Source organism: Rhincodon typus, chromosome 27 (assembly GCF_021869965.1).
Source record: "Rhincodon typus isolate 14 chromosome 27, sRhiTyp1.1, whole genome shotgun sequence".
NCBI lineage: Eukaryota > Metazoa > Chordata > Chondrichthyes > Orectolobiformes > Rhincodontidae > Rhincodon > Rhincodon typus.
In genome coordinates, this window is record NC_063358.1 from 39,047,168 (window position 1) to 39,062,960 (window position 15,793).

Here is a 15,793-nt window from a genome sequence, read left to right on the forward strand (position 1 = left end):
TATAGGAGTTGGGATGTCATGTTGTGGCTGTACAGGACACGAGTGAAGCCACTTTTAGAATATTGTGTACTGTTCTGGTCACCCTGCTATAGAAAGGATGTCGTTAAACTAGAAACAGTACCAAAAATATTTACAAGGTTTATAAAGTCATAAGGGGCATAGACAAGGTGAATAGCTGAGGTCTTTTTCCAAGGGTATGGGAGTCCAAAACTAGAGGGCATAGGTTTAAAGTGAGAGAGAAAAGATTTAAAAGTCCTGAGGGGCAATTTTTTCACACAGGGTGTTGTGTGTATGGATTGTGCTGCTAGAGGAAGTGGTGTAGGTTGGTACAATTACAACATTTAAAAGACAATTGGACAGGTACGTGAATAGGAAAGGTTCAGAAGGATATGGGCCAAATCAATTAAATGGAACTAGATAGATTTAGGATATCCAGTCAGCAGAGAGGAGTTGGACTAAAGGGTCTGTTTCTGTACTGTATAATACTGAGCTGTTTTTTTTTTTAAACAGTGGAGTTGACTAAAAAGAATGTTTCTACTGCATCTTATTCAGTGCACAGAAGAACAGCTTTCACCTTTTGGAGCTTGGTACAGTAGTAGCCTTATTCTGCGAACTCCAGGTTGAAGAAGAGCAGAAATCTTTCGCTTTACTTTGTCTTTCTTACTTTTGTTCACACCGTCCTTCTCTTTCACTTTCTGTTACTTTTTTCTCATTTCTCTTTTCTCATCTGTTTTTTTTATTCTGTCTTTTTCCCTTTCTGTCTCTCTCTCTTCAAAAAGTCTCATAGGGCAGCTTGTCAGAAAACTTACATTATTTTGCCTGAATTTCCATTCTTCGTTTGTGCTGGCATCACTGTTTGCCCTTGGACATATGGTGGCAGATCTTCTTCAAATCATTGCAGTCTGTGTGGTGAGGGTACTGCAACTATGCTGATAGTTCTAGAATTTTGACAAGGAGGAAGAAACAGGTAATATATTTCCAGGTCAGGATGGTATGTAACTTGGATATTTGCCTGTTTAGATGGTAGTTACACTGTAGGACAAATTATAAATCAACAAATAACAAGAGTTTGAAGGAAAGGTAATATATATTAATCAAGGGCAATTTTATTTTTCATATAGATTAGACAAATCAAACTTGTAAAGGTAGCCTGGAGGAGGAGTTCATAAAGTGTATTCAGAACAGTTTCTTAGAACAGTAGGTTCTGGAACAAACTAGGGAACAGGTATGATGAGACAGGATTAATTAATGAACTCGAAGCAGCATATCCTCCAGGTGAGAGTGATCATAATGGCATACGATTTCACGTTCAGTTTGAGGGTGAGAAATGTAGATATGAAGCTAGGGTCTTATATAAAGGCAGTTACAAGGGTATGAAGAAAGAATTGTCTAAAGTGAGTTGGGAAAATATGTGAATATGAAAAGCTGTAGAGAAACAGTGGACATTTTAGGAGATATTACAAAATTCTCAGCAAACCTATATTGCATTCAGAAAGAAGACTACAAGAAGTATGCACCATCAGGGGCTAACTAAGGAATTTAAGGTTGGTATCAAATTGAAGAAAAATGTACAGTGCTGTAAAGGTTAATGGTAATCCAGAAAATTGGGAAAAATTGAGAAATCCGTAAAAACTGACGAAAAGAATAATAGATGAGAGAGAAGTTAAAGCATGAGAGAAAATTATCAAGAAACAGAAAAATAGATGGTAAGTTTCTACAGATATATTTAAAAGGACAAAATTATCTAAGGTCTATAATTCCACAGTGGAAGGCACAAAAAAAACCCTAAAACAGTTAAAAATCAAGAGACAAAAGGGATTGAGGATCTAAAACAGTAATGATCACTAGAGGAAAAAAATACACTGCAGAAATGAATAGGACAAAAGACTGACAAGTCCCCTGCATTTGATGATTTAAATCCTAGGATCTTATAAAGATTAACTGCAGGGAAAGAGAATACATCAATTCTAATTTTCCAAAATTCCTTAGATCCTAGAAAAATTCCAATGGATTAAAAACTGCAAATTTGACACCTCTATTTAAGAAAAGAGAGAGACAGAAAGCATGAAGCCATTGGCTAATTAGTTTAACATCTGTTACTAAGAAAATGCTCGAATCCATTATGAAAGAAGTAACAGGATGTTTAGAAAATTACAGTACAATTAGGCAGAGTCAGCATGGTTTGTGAATGGCATAAACATATTATTAGAGTTCTTTGTGAGAGGTACTATAAATGTACATATTTAGATTTCCAACAAACATCAAATAATATGCTACGTAAAAGTTAATGCGCAAGATAAAAGCTCATGGTGTTGAGGATGATATTAGCATGGTAATATGAGTATGGATAGAGGATCGATGAGTTTAAAGGAAACAGAATCAGGATTAATGGGTTATTTTCAACTGGCAAAATGTAACAAGTGGAGTGGTACAGGGATATTGGGCCTTCAGTTATTTAAGTGGGTAGTATGTCTAAGCCAGATGTCCCAGGTTCAAGGCCTACTCAAGGACTTGATGGATGAGGAAAGTGCATAATGTGGCCAAACAATTGATTATCAATCTGTAAATCCTTCTGAACTATGTCAGTGACAGGTTGTAAGAGTGAGAGCGATTCTTGCTCATCCATGTGATGGAAAGAAAATTGGAGCCTCTACCATCACTATCCATGGCTTCTGACTACAACCTGGATTAAAAATACATATTGGCACACTGACTTGGGTTCCTTTAGGGGCGTGGTTGGTTCAGTTTGCCGGATGATCGGTGTGGATGAGATTGGAGACATTCAATCCCCGTTCCAATGAGTTGGATTCGGGAATTGCTTCCTGCCCTTCCCATAGTGGAAGTCATGGCAATGTGATCAAGCAAAGAATTTAAAAAGAAGAAGTAATGACCTGAATTATCCATTGGCCAGACTTTCTTTATTCCAGTGTAGATAGGAGTTGCACACTCTGAAGGAATTGCCTGGAAAATTGAATCTTCTACACTGAGAACCCTCTGAAAGTAACCGTTCACATTGGAAACTGCGAATGATTCTGATGAAATTAAGCATAATAGTTACTTAGGAAAACTGAGATTATTAAATATTTAGTCTAATTCCTGATTATTGATTAATCGGACCCCATACTTGTCTCAAACATCTCTAACTACACCTCTGCTCAACTGCTTGTACCCTGCACACTCAGCCTGACCTGAGACCTGCCCCCAGCACTTGCCCATTGGAACTGGCCTGACACCTTTCACCCACCCCAACCATTCGGCAAACCAATCCCTCTTTTCCTTCCGTTGAGTCTGGTCTGACCTGACCTGACAAATCCCAGACCAAACTTGTATTACCTGACCCAACACCTCACTCCCCTGTGGGACCTGATGGAACAACGCTCTCACCCCTTTAACCTCATGCCCCCAACAGACCCAATCAGATCTCCCTGCCGTCATACCCGATTTGATTTCTCCCACCCTTTCTGGAAGGCCCAACGCGCCCCGCAGTGGGAATTGCCCTGTGTGGCAATGACCCTTAGGGTTTGAGAGCAGCTGTCAGTTTGGCTGTCAGGACCTTTACTTGTTTGAATACAACAGCCTGCCCCTGTGAAAATGAGCATAGTTTGTCTTCTTCTGACAGTTCTGTGCTCCAAATGAACTGTCAGAATGGAAGCATGGCTCTGCATTTCTGAGAGAACCTTGTCTCAGAAATGCTGAGTTCCCTCCTTTCTGCATCAGATTGCCACTCAGAAAATCTGGTTCAGTGGCTTGGATGAAAAGACAGACTGATTGCACTGTTGCCAGATTTGCTGATGATACAAAAGATAGATACGAAAGCAAATTGTATGGAAGATGCAAAGAATCTGCAAAGGAATATAGTTAGGCTAAGCGAATAGGATGGGGTATAATGTGGACACAATCACAAAAAATTGAGATGTAGGTGCAGCCAAAAAATTAGGAAGGTAATGAAATGTGAATTAAAACAAGGAAATTTGAATATTAAAGAAGGGGAATGTTGTTGCAGATGTACAGGGCCTTAGTTAATCTGCATCTGGTTTATTGTATACAGTTTTGGTCTCCATTTTTAAGAAAGGATATAATTTCTTTAGAAACAGATCAAAATAGGCTTACGTGACTGATTATTAGTATGAAAGGGTTATGGTATGAAGAAAACTTGGCCGATGCCCATTGCAATTCAGAAGAATGAGAGGTGATCTTAATGAAAGGCTGGAGGCTGAGAGGAATGTTACCCCTTGTGGGGTGTCTAAAATTAGGGGACAAAGTTTAAAAAATATGGGCCTCACATTTAATGCAGAGATGATTTTTTTCCCCTCAGACATGTCTGTGGAATTCTCTCTCCAGGAGAATAGTGGAGGCAGAATGACTGAATATATTTAAGGCTGAGTTGGATAGATTTTTGACCCAGCATGTTTGAGGTTTATGGTATGGTAGACAAAAGTGGAGCTGAGGCTATAATCGGATTAGTCATAATCTTACAGAATGGTGGAGTAGGCTTGAGTTATCGAATGGCCTGCTCATGCAACTAAGTATGTTCTTCTTCTGTTCTTAATTACAATATGTTCATGAGCAAGTACATTAAGTACTTTGGAAGGTAGATGGAAAGTTAGAATTACAAGAGGATGGAGTATAAAAGTAGAGAACTATTGCCAGCACAATACGGAGCACTGGTTACACTGCACCTGAACTGCTATTTTGGTCTCCTTGTCTAAATTGTATTGGAAGCAGTTCAGAGAAGGTTCACTAGGCTGGTTGAACAGGTTCGGCCTGTACTCATTAGTGTTTAGAGGAATGAGGAGTTATCAAATGAAATATGTAAGAACCTGAGGGAGCTTTACAGAGCAGATACTGGGAGGGTGTTTCCTTTGTTGGGGAATCTGAAGATAGGGGCACTGTTTAAAAATAAGCGATGTCATATTTAAGACTGAGATGAGGTGGCTTTTCTTCACTCAGAGTTTGAAAAGGTGCATTTGGAAGGGTGGTAGGTGGAGGAACAAGAGTTTGCAAATTGTGGTACATGGGTAAGATCTTTGATTGCACCTTACAAAAGGTTCTCAAATCCAGACTATGGCTCATGACTTGCTTGAGGAACTGTGAACCCAATGATTAGTTGACCTGACTTCATGAAATTTCAGGGGTTGAAGTTGGCCTTCAAAGATGGCACTGGTGCAAAGGAGGCCAATTTGTTGTTGGAGTGGTGTATAAATAGATGGGTGGAAATTTGACTTGAGAGATGCCGTGGACCATGCAGCTTTTTACTGAGCAAGTTTGACAATATTGGGTAAGAAAATCCATAAGGCCTCATGGCAAATAATCCCCCAAAAAACTTGATGCACTTTGGATTTGGCCAAAACAAAACCACAAGATTCAGTTGGTTTACAAGGGATCAAGAGATTGGAAGTAGTCGAGGCTGTAAGTCTCTGCAACGTTGCATAGGAGGGTGTTAGGGAGCTCATGCTTGGATTAAAAAGACCTGATTTGTGAGGATTTTAATCGAGGCTGGAAAATTTGCCTAGCTTGCGCAAGAGGAAAAATTGGCAGAAGAACCCTTCACCTTGGAAGACAGTTTTGTGTTTAAATGTTACCATTCTGGGAAATGAGGAAGAGGCAGTAAACCTTTGAAAGTTAAGAATGACTTTGGATAGGGAATGGAAAAATTGAATGACTACTTACTATGGAATATACCTGTCAAGTAGGATTTTCAAAGTAAAAGTAAAGTGTTAAAAATAAAAAGGAAAGTTTGAAGTATAAGTTGCATACATTAATAGTGTCTGCTTAATTGTGTTTTTAGTTTGTTACAGTAAAAATCGTAAAAAGTAAAATGTTGTCATCGCATCCTTCTAACTATTTCTTTTTCAAAGTTGTTGGTCACAATAGAGATGATAACAACAACCTTACCTATTTATATAAGCATGCTTTGGCATTCACATGCAAGTAGGAAATCTAACGCAGGGGAGGCTGTGGGTTTCAATGTTTTAGTTTTTATTTTGCTGTAATTTCTTTTCCCTTTTTATCCTTCATTTTTGTTCAAAAACTTCTTTATCTGCAGCACTTTGGTGCAAAATTCAAATATTCCAATGATTTTAATCAATGCCAAAAGGATCAAGAACTTGAAGAGATTCCAGGCAAGCAACTGGACTTCTGCTCACACCAAGCAAGAGGTAACACAGGTAATCATGAAATACTCCTTTGGAGCAGTTCATTACTGTGCACATGGAATTGATACTTCATTTACTGCGACATACTGTCCAGTTTTTTTATTGGAGGCCTTAGCACTGACTTGGTTTGTTGTAGATAGCACAGTGTGGAGCTGGACCAGAAAAGTTGACGTTTCAGGTCGGGACCCTTCTTCAGAAATGGGGAGGTGGAAGAGAGCTCAGAAATAGAGGGAGGAGGGGTGGGCTGGGGAAAGTAGGTCGGATGGTGATAGGTGAGTGGAGGTAGGGAGTAGTGGGGACTGGTAGAAAATGCCCTCAACCGCATCTCTTATGTTTCCAGCACTTCTGCCCTCACATCACCTCCCCCCCCCCAACAAAAATAAAGACAGAATCCCCCTTGTCCTCACATATCACCCCATCAACCTCCATATCCAAAGTATCATTCTCTGCCACTTCTGCCACCTACAATCTGACCCCACAACCAAAGATATATATTTCCCTCCTCACCCCTATCTGCCTTTTGTAGGGACCGCTCTCTCTGCGACTCCCTCATCCGCTCCACACTCCCCACTAACACCACCACCCCTGGCACTTTTCCCTGCAACCGCAGGAAGTGCTACACCCGCCCCTACACCTCCCCCCTCACCTCCATTCAAGGCGCAAAACAAACCTTCCACATCAGACAGGGGTTCACCTGCACACCGTCAACATGGTCTATTGCATCCAATGTGTCGTCCTGTACGTCAGTGAGACCAAGCGGAGGCTCAGAGACCATTTTGTAGAGCATCTGCGCTCTGTTCGTGACAAACGACAACACCTTCCGGTCGCGAACCATTTCAACTCCCCCTCCCACTCCCTGGCTGACATGTTCTTCTGGGCCTCCTCCAGTGTCACAATGACGCCACCCGCAAATTGGAGGAGCAGCACCTCATATTCTGCCTCGGGAGCCCACAGCCCAATGGCCTAAATGTGGATTTCACTAGTTTCAAAATCTCCCCTCCCGCAGCCTTATCCTATGACCAACCCTCCCTCTCATCCCTGCCTCGTTGACCTGGCACAACCTGTCCATCTTCTCTCCCACCTATCCTCCCCTCCCACCTCACTGACCAATCCCCACCACTCCCTACCTGCACTCACCTATCACCATCCCACCTACCTTCCCCTACCCCACCCCTCCTCTCTATTTATTTCTGACCCCCCTCCCCCCTCCCCCCTCCCCCCTCCCCATTTCTGAAGAAGTGTCCTGACCCAAAATGTCAACTTTCCTGCTCCTCTGATGCTGCCTGCCCTGCTGTATTCCTCCAGCTCTACACTGTGTTATCTCTGACTCCTGCATCTGCAGTTCTTACTATCTCTCTTGGTTGGTTGTGGGTTGTATTTCACAAACAAATGGAAGATAGCTCAGCTACCAAGCATTTTAATAACTTCATGGTTATTGGTTCTATTTATTTAATGGGTTTGGTCCAGTTCAGTTACAGGAAATAGTCTGTGAATTATCTAAAATAGAAATAAAGTATTGCAGATTCTGGAGATTGAAAATTAAGACATAAAGTACAAACGAGTTATAGAACATAGAACAGTGCAGCACAGTACAGGCCCTTTGGCCCATGATGTTGTGCCAACCTATTATCCTACTCTAAGATCAAATTAACCTCCCTACCCTACATTATACGATCATCCATGTGCCTATCCAGGAGTCAATTAACTGCTCCTAAAGTATCTGACTCCATTACCATCACCGGCAGCGCATTCCACGCACCCACCACTCTCTGTGTAAAGAACCTACCTCTGACATCTCCCCTATACCTTCCTCCAATGACCTTAAAATTAATGTCCCCTCATAATACTCACTTCCGCCCTGGGAAAAAGTCTCTGGGTATTCATTCTGTCTATGCCTCTCATTATCTTATACACCTCGATCAAGTCACCTCTCATCCTTCTTCGCTCCAAAGCGAAAAACCTTAGCTCCTTCAACATTTCCTCATAAGACCTGCCCTCCAGTCTGGCAGCATCCTGGTAAGTCTCCTCTGTATCCTTTCTAAAGCTTCCACATCCTTCCTAGAATGAGGCGACCAGAACGGAACACAATATTCCAAGTGTGGCCTAACCAGGGTTTTATAGAGCTGCAGCATAACCTCGCAGCTCTTAAACTCAGTTCCCCTGCCAAAGAAAGCCAACACACCATATGTCTTCTTAACAACCCTATCAACTTGGGTAGCAACTTTGACGGATCTTTGGACGTGGACCCCAACATCCCCCTCTTCCTCCATACTACCAACAATCCTGCCATTAACCCTGTGTTCTACATTCAAATTCGACCTTCCAAAATGAATCACTTCACTTTTCTGGATTGAATTCCATCTGCCACTTCTTTGCCCAGCTCTGCATCCTGTCAATGTTCCATTGCAACCTACAACAGACCTCCACACTATCCACAATCCACCAACCTTCATGTCATCAGCAAACTTACTAACCCACCCTTCCACTACCTCATCCAAGTCATTTATAAAGATCACAGAGAGCAGGGATCCCAGAACAGCTCCCTCACCACTAGTTACTGAGCTCCAGGCTAAATACTTTCCATCCACTACACCCTCTACTTTTAATTGGACAGCCAATTCTGTATCCAGACAGCCAAATTTCCCTGAATCCCATGCCTCCTAACTTTCTGAATGAGCTTACCATGGAACCTTAAAAAATGCCTTGCTAAAATCCATATACACCACATCCACTTTTTGACCTTCATCAATGTGTTTTGTCACATCCTCAAAGAATTCACTAAGGCTTGTGAGGCATGACCTGCCCCTCACAAAGCCATGCTGACTATTTCTAATCAAACTGTGCTTTTCCAAATAATCATAAATACTATCTCTCAGAGTCCTGTCCAATAATTTGCCCACCACAGAAGAAAGACTGACTGGTCTGTAATTCCCAGGATTATCCCCGTTCCCTTTCTTGAACAAGGGAATAACATTTGCCACCCTCCAATCATCTGGTACAACTCCAGTGGACAGTGAGGACACAAAGATCATCGCCAAAGGCGCAGCAATCTCTTCCCTCGCTTCCAGCACTAACCTTGGGCATATCCCGTCTGGCTCGGGGGACTTATCTATCCTCATGTTTTTCAAAATTTCTCGCACATCCTCCTTCCTAACATCAACCTGTTCAAGCATATCAGCTTGTTTCATATTGTCCTCACAAACGTCAAGGTCCCTCTCACTGGTAAACACTGAAGCAAAGTATTCATGAAGGACTTCCCCTACCTCCTCCGACTCCGTGAACAATTTTCCTCCACTATCCCTGATCGGCCTCTCGCCATCTTCTTGTTCCTCTCATAAATATAGAACGCCTTGGGGTTTTCCTTAATCGTACCTGCCAAGGCTTTTTCATACCCGCTTCTCGCTCTCCTAAGTCCATTCTTCAGTTCCTTCCAGGCTACCTTGTAGTTCTCTAGAGCCCAGTCTGATCCTTGCTTCTTAGGTAAGCTTCCTTCTTCCTCTTGACTAGATGTTCCACATGTCTTGTCATCCAAGGTTCCTTCACCTTACCATCCCTTCCTTGCCTCAGTGGGACAAACCTATCCAGTACTCGTAGTAAGTGCTCCCTGAACAACCTCCACATTTCCATTGTGTATTTCCCTGAGAACATCTGTTCCCAATTTATGCTCTGCAGCTCTTGCTTAATCGCCTTGTAATTCCCCCTCCCCCAATTAAATACTTTCCCGTACCATCTGCTCCTATCCCTCTCCATGACTATAGTAAAGGTCAGGAAGTTGTGATCACTATCACCGAAATGCTCTCCCATCGAGAGATCTGACACCTGGCCTGGTTCGTTGCCAAGCACCAAATCCAATATGGCCTCCCCGCTAGTCATATTGAACTCAATGTTAGCTCTGTTTCTCTCACCACTGACCTGCTGAGTTTCTCTCACCACTGACCTGCTGAGTTTCTCCACATTCTGTTTTATCTGAGAACTTATCTATTTTTGTTAACCCTAAGACACGGGCTATGATTCTCCAATTTGTCTTCCAAATGTGGAGCAGGCCCATAACAGATACCCCACCACTGCCAATCAGAATATCTGCTGGATCAAATGTCAGCTCATCACCCCCATGTTTAGGGCAATTAGCAATGAGCAGTAAATACTGGCCAAGCTAGTGGTGTCCATGTCCCATGAATGAATGAAAATGGAGTCTGTCAGGTTCCCATGGACGTTGTGGTGCCCCACTTCCAGGCAGAGTGATACTTCTCCCTGCACCCACTCACCCCCACTCCCAACCTGAAGCAGTCAAGAATCGGACACCAATGGACACTGAGCAGCAACACCCCTTCACAGTCTGAGGCCGCTGGCTACGTCGCAACCTGGAACAGTGAGCACTCTTTGTGATTTATTGGGAGTTGAAATGATTGCAGAATGGGGATCATGGGGAAGAGGAAGGATCAGGAGAGTTGGAGGCAAGTGGAGTGGAGGGATTTCAGTAGCCACCCCAGTCTAGGCCACATTCACGTTGTCAGTCATTCCCTCTTTGGGGCAGATGGTGTACCCCCACACCAAAATGGCAGGCAGGCTGTACCAGTTTGCTAATTGACCAGGCTGCCATGGTTCTTGCCAGCTGGGAATAGAGTTATTCAGGGTGATAAAATGAACATTCCCCTAAAAGTGACTTAATTGACTACTTAAGGGTCTTGATTGTTGGCAGGTCAGGAAGATTGCCCATAGGCCTTCCCTCTCAGGATTACTACCTGAGGCTACTGGGTAAATAAAGTTAATGAGTTAACTGCTGATCTTAGTTTAGTTTGAGTTAAGTTCAGAAGAATCAAGTTTCAGTTTCATCCTGCCAGAAAAGTCAGGTTTGCAATTGACAGGAGCAGTTTCATCCCAGTAACAAGGCAGTTTGTTAGGAATTTGAAGAAATATTCTTGCCCTCAGCTGAAAATTAGTCCATGCCATTTGAAGGAGTCTTAAAACTGTTTCAGCAGTTTAAGGAGAAAAACTGAAAAGAGTCAGTTGGGGCATGAAATTAAAGAGTTAAGATAGGAGCAATATTTGACTGGAATTGAGTGTCTAAAAAGGATATTTCAGGGAAAAGGGTTTTTTTATTTTGCTCTTCATATTGAGATCTTTTCAAATTGACTCGTGTGTGTGTGTGTGTGTGTGTGTATGTATTTATTTTTTTGTTTGTGTAATAAACTTGTGTTCTAGTTTTGAAATTTGTTTGGAATTCCCTTGAGAGTATTGTGGATCTATAGCACATGGACTGCAACGGTTCAAGAAGACTGCTCGCCACCACCTTCTCAAGAACAGTTAGGGACAGACAATAAGTGCTGGCCAGGCAGAGATGGCCACATCCATGCATGAATAAAGAAAAGAACATTTGTAGCCTTGAATAAATATGTTCAGTGACTAACCACCATGGTAACCAACTGTAAAAATAAAGCTTATGATCTATTGAGTCAAGTTTCATTCCAAAATTATCATCAGCTGGGATTACAAAATACCCTGTGGCTTCTATAAATTTCATTTGGTCTCAGAATGTGCTATGTGTTTATTTTCACTGAATTATGTACAAGATTTGCATGGATGACAATGAGGAGACTTCCATTCTGTTACTTTGCTTGGAGCAAATGGGGAGCCAATATCCTAGTGGTATCATCACTGGACTGTTAATCCAGAGACCTAGGTCATGTCCTGCGGACCTGGGTTTGAAGCCTGACACGACAGATGGTGGAATGCGAGTCTCATAATGACCATGAAACCATTATCAATTATCAGGAAAAGCCCATCTAGTTACTAATGTCCCTTAGGGATGGTAACTACCATCTTTACCTGGTCTGGCCTACAAGTGGCTCCAGACCATTAACAATGTGGGTGACTCTTAACTGCCCTCTGGGCAATCGGGGATGGGTGATAAATGCTGGTCTAGCCAGCGGCGCCCTTATCCCATAAATGAATTTTTTAAAAATTCTAGGTCAATATGCAGAGGTGACATGATCATTGTACTGATGTATTAACCTACAAGTTCCCAATCTTGCTCTTAGTGGTGTAGTTTTTAGGACTTTGCTGATTTTGTTTCCTCCTCTGTTCAGTTCCAAAGCAGAATGTTGTACGTAGACAAAGGAAGAATCGAAAGAGCAGCACTGTTCCCACTACTTGCACAGTTATACCTCGGTTGTCCAGTGAAGAAATCAGGATTATTGTGTACACATCATTTAAGGATATCCTGATACATAGGTACGTTAGCATCTGCTAAAATATAGTGAAGTGTATGTGTTATGTGTCCACACAAAACAATACCTTTTCCAGTTGTCTTTCTGAAACAGGTTTGTAATTTATTTCTTGGGATTAATCAGTTGTTATGTGTTACACTCTTGCTTAAATCCTAAATAACCCCAAAACACACAGGTTCATGGAAAGCTTTGAGTTAACTACTCTTTTTATGTTAATTTTCATTGTTATTTGACCTGATTTTTTAATACTTTTCTCCTCCTCCTCTCTTCAGAACTTCTCAGAATCCTCATCTCCCATTGAAAGGATACGCAAAAGACTGAAGTTGGTTTTTTTCATAAAGTAACTCCACAGAGGCCGGTATCCCATCACCAAGTCACCCTTTATTTACATGTGGAGAGTCCTTGACACTGATCCAGCTCCATCACAGCCAGCTCTCAGAGAACAGAACCTCAAATATTCCTGTTCTTATCTGACAGCCCAGTCTCTCTCATTGGGGCTGTTAATCTGGTCCAGTCAGGGAACTCATATTCTATAAGGTCCCCTGGCTGATCTCATTACAATCACTATACTTCAGAATTTATGCCTGTTCCTCTGGAAAGCACCTTTGTAGGATAACACAACTGATATTTGGAGGTGACTGTGATGACCAACATTTTGTCTAAGCTGCTATGAGGGTTCATCACGCTGATACCATTTATAGCATTGACTTCTAGTTTAGAAGTCGCTGCTGTGTATGGAACTCAGAGGTGCATGCAGAAGAAAGCTAAATTAAAGGGAACAGCCTTGAGGACTTGGTATAATGACTCAGTCCGACACAGTAGCCAAGACCATCAGTAACAATTGCTTTTTGAAGTTTTGTTTTTGTCAGTTTCTGTACATGATCAAGCTAATTTGATGTATTACAGAAACAGAAGTTGCTGGAAAAGCTCAGAGTGTTGGGCAGCATCTGTGAAGGAAAAAATCAGATTTAATGTTTTGGGTCCAGTGACCTTCCTCAGAATGTTTTTAGGAAGGGTCACCAGACCAAAACGTTAACTCTGATTTTTTTTTTTCACCGATGCTGCCGGACCTGCAGAGCTTTTCCAGCAACTTCTGTTTTTGTATCACATGGCACTACTTTTGAAGAAAGCAGATGAGTTATCCTGACGTTCTAGTCGATATATATATTCGTCAATCGACGCCACAAAACAGATTATCAGGGTCGTTATCACCAGATGCTGCCAGACCTGCTGAGCTTTACCAGCAACTTCTGTTTTTGTTCCTGATTTACAGCATCCGCAATTCTTTCGGTTTTTATTTGATGTATTACTCCACTGATGTAAGTGATTTCTTGTATAAGGTGGGTAGTATTTTCATTTTTAAGTGAGAAGGTAGTGGGTTTAAACCACATTCCAGTTCATTCTATCAGAAGTGCTGTTGTTTGGATAATATGCTTGTACTCACTGAAGCCTACTTTTAAACAAAAATTTGGGAGAATTTTCCACGCCGATCAATATTTATCACTCAGCTGCATGCAAAATGGCTGCTACATTTCCTACATTATGACACTGGCTATGCTTCAAAAATATTTTCTTGGCTATAAAGTACTTTAGGATGCCCTGATGTCATGAATGATGTTCTCCTTCTTGAATGCCCAAAGGCCGTTCCAACCCACAGTACTACAGCCTTCACTTTTGCAAAAGAGCGAAGGAGCCAGTCAAATCTGCGAACATATGATTTAGAAGCAGGAGTACGTCATTCAGCATGTTCTGCCATTAAGTAGGATTGTGGCTGATCTATTTGTGGCCTCAGTCCACTTTCCTGACTACCAGCTGTATCTTTTGATGCCCTTGTTAGTCAAGAATCTGTCTCCACCTTATAAGTATTCAGTGACCCTAACCCCACAGCTCTGTGCGGGTAGACAATTCTACAGATCCATGACCATCTGAGAAAATTTTTTTCTGTCTTACATAGATGACACCTTGTATTTAAACTGTGTCCCCTAGTTTTGAAACTGGATTTACATGTCTTGTTTGGTCTCTTTTTCAGTGGCCGAGCGTGTAAATAGGGCAAGCGCCCAACCCAGCACTCTCCCAAACCTCCCCCCTGTAATAGGGAATATGTGCAAGTGTTGAAATCAGCAATCCACACATCATATGTATGTAAATAAATAATTAAGGCTCACTTGAGCTCGTTTAAAGTTCACTTCACCCCAGTATTATACTGCTCAAACTGTAATATGGTTGGAGAGGGCAGCCTATTATTTTTTTTTAAATTTACAAAGGAAGGAAGAATGTCTAACTCTTTGCTGTTGGAGCATGCTTTTTGCACATCAGGATCCCTCCTCCTGAGAAGATAGCATACCTTCACCCTCGCTTCCTGCATGGATTTTAAAATCGACCACTCAACACCACCCCTCACGTTGTATCCTCCCTGAAGTGACCAAACGCTTCCTGCTCCATGACCCCAATACACATGGTTTTGGAGTTGCATTGGGCCGCCTTTGTGGGATTGAGTGTGGTCCCAGCAGTGCCCACAACAGAGCTCTGGCACTTGTGAGACTGCTGGAGTGTCTGACATTCTCTCACTGAAGGGTTGAAGTCTCTTTTTCTATCAATTTAATCCATCTTCGCACATGATGGCTACATAGGTTGTAGCTTCTTTCTGGCCTGTTTGCTGGCAGCTCATTTTCTTTGAGGGAGTGGAGGACATACAGTTTTGCTGCTAGGCTTTTCTACAAAGGGGAATCATCCTTCCACCATCTACCTTTTTGGGGCCCCTCAAGATTGTCTATGTTTTGAATCCACTCTAACCAGAATGGTGTCAAACTCTGTGCTGTTGTCAGCTATTTGCTCCCAACTGGCCATTCAGCCAACTAAACCAACAAGCTCCCTCTCCCAAGAAGTTCAGGTTGATGTGGCAATATTCATTTTAAGGTTTTGGAGTAGATTTGTAGCTCGGGTTGTGGGTGTTGTGGTTGGTTGGCTTGCCGAGCTGGTTTGTTGTTCCGCAGACGTTTCATAACCCTACTGGGTAACATCATCAGTGCAGCCTCTGATGAAGCGCCGGTGTGTTTTCCTGCCTGGTTTTTAAACTCTGGAATCCGTTGCAACAGACTCGGCGAGCCAACCGATCACAACATGCATTTTAGTTTTGTAGCCCTGTCGCTATGAATAGTGATGGTAGAGGATCCAGTTTTCTTCTCATCACATGGTTGATTAGGACTATCACCTGTTTTTACCATCTGCCATTGGCATTTGTTGGAAGGATTTGCAGGTTGACATACCCTCTGTTTAATGACAAAATAAACACATCTCAAGCCCTGGAGTGAGGCTTAAATTTGGAGCTTCTGGTTCAGAAGTAGAGACACTGTCCCATTAGACCTCTGTGAATGTAATTTCTTTCTTACTCAAGAATTGAGAGGGGCTGCA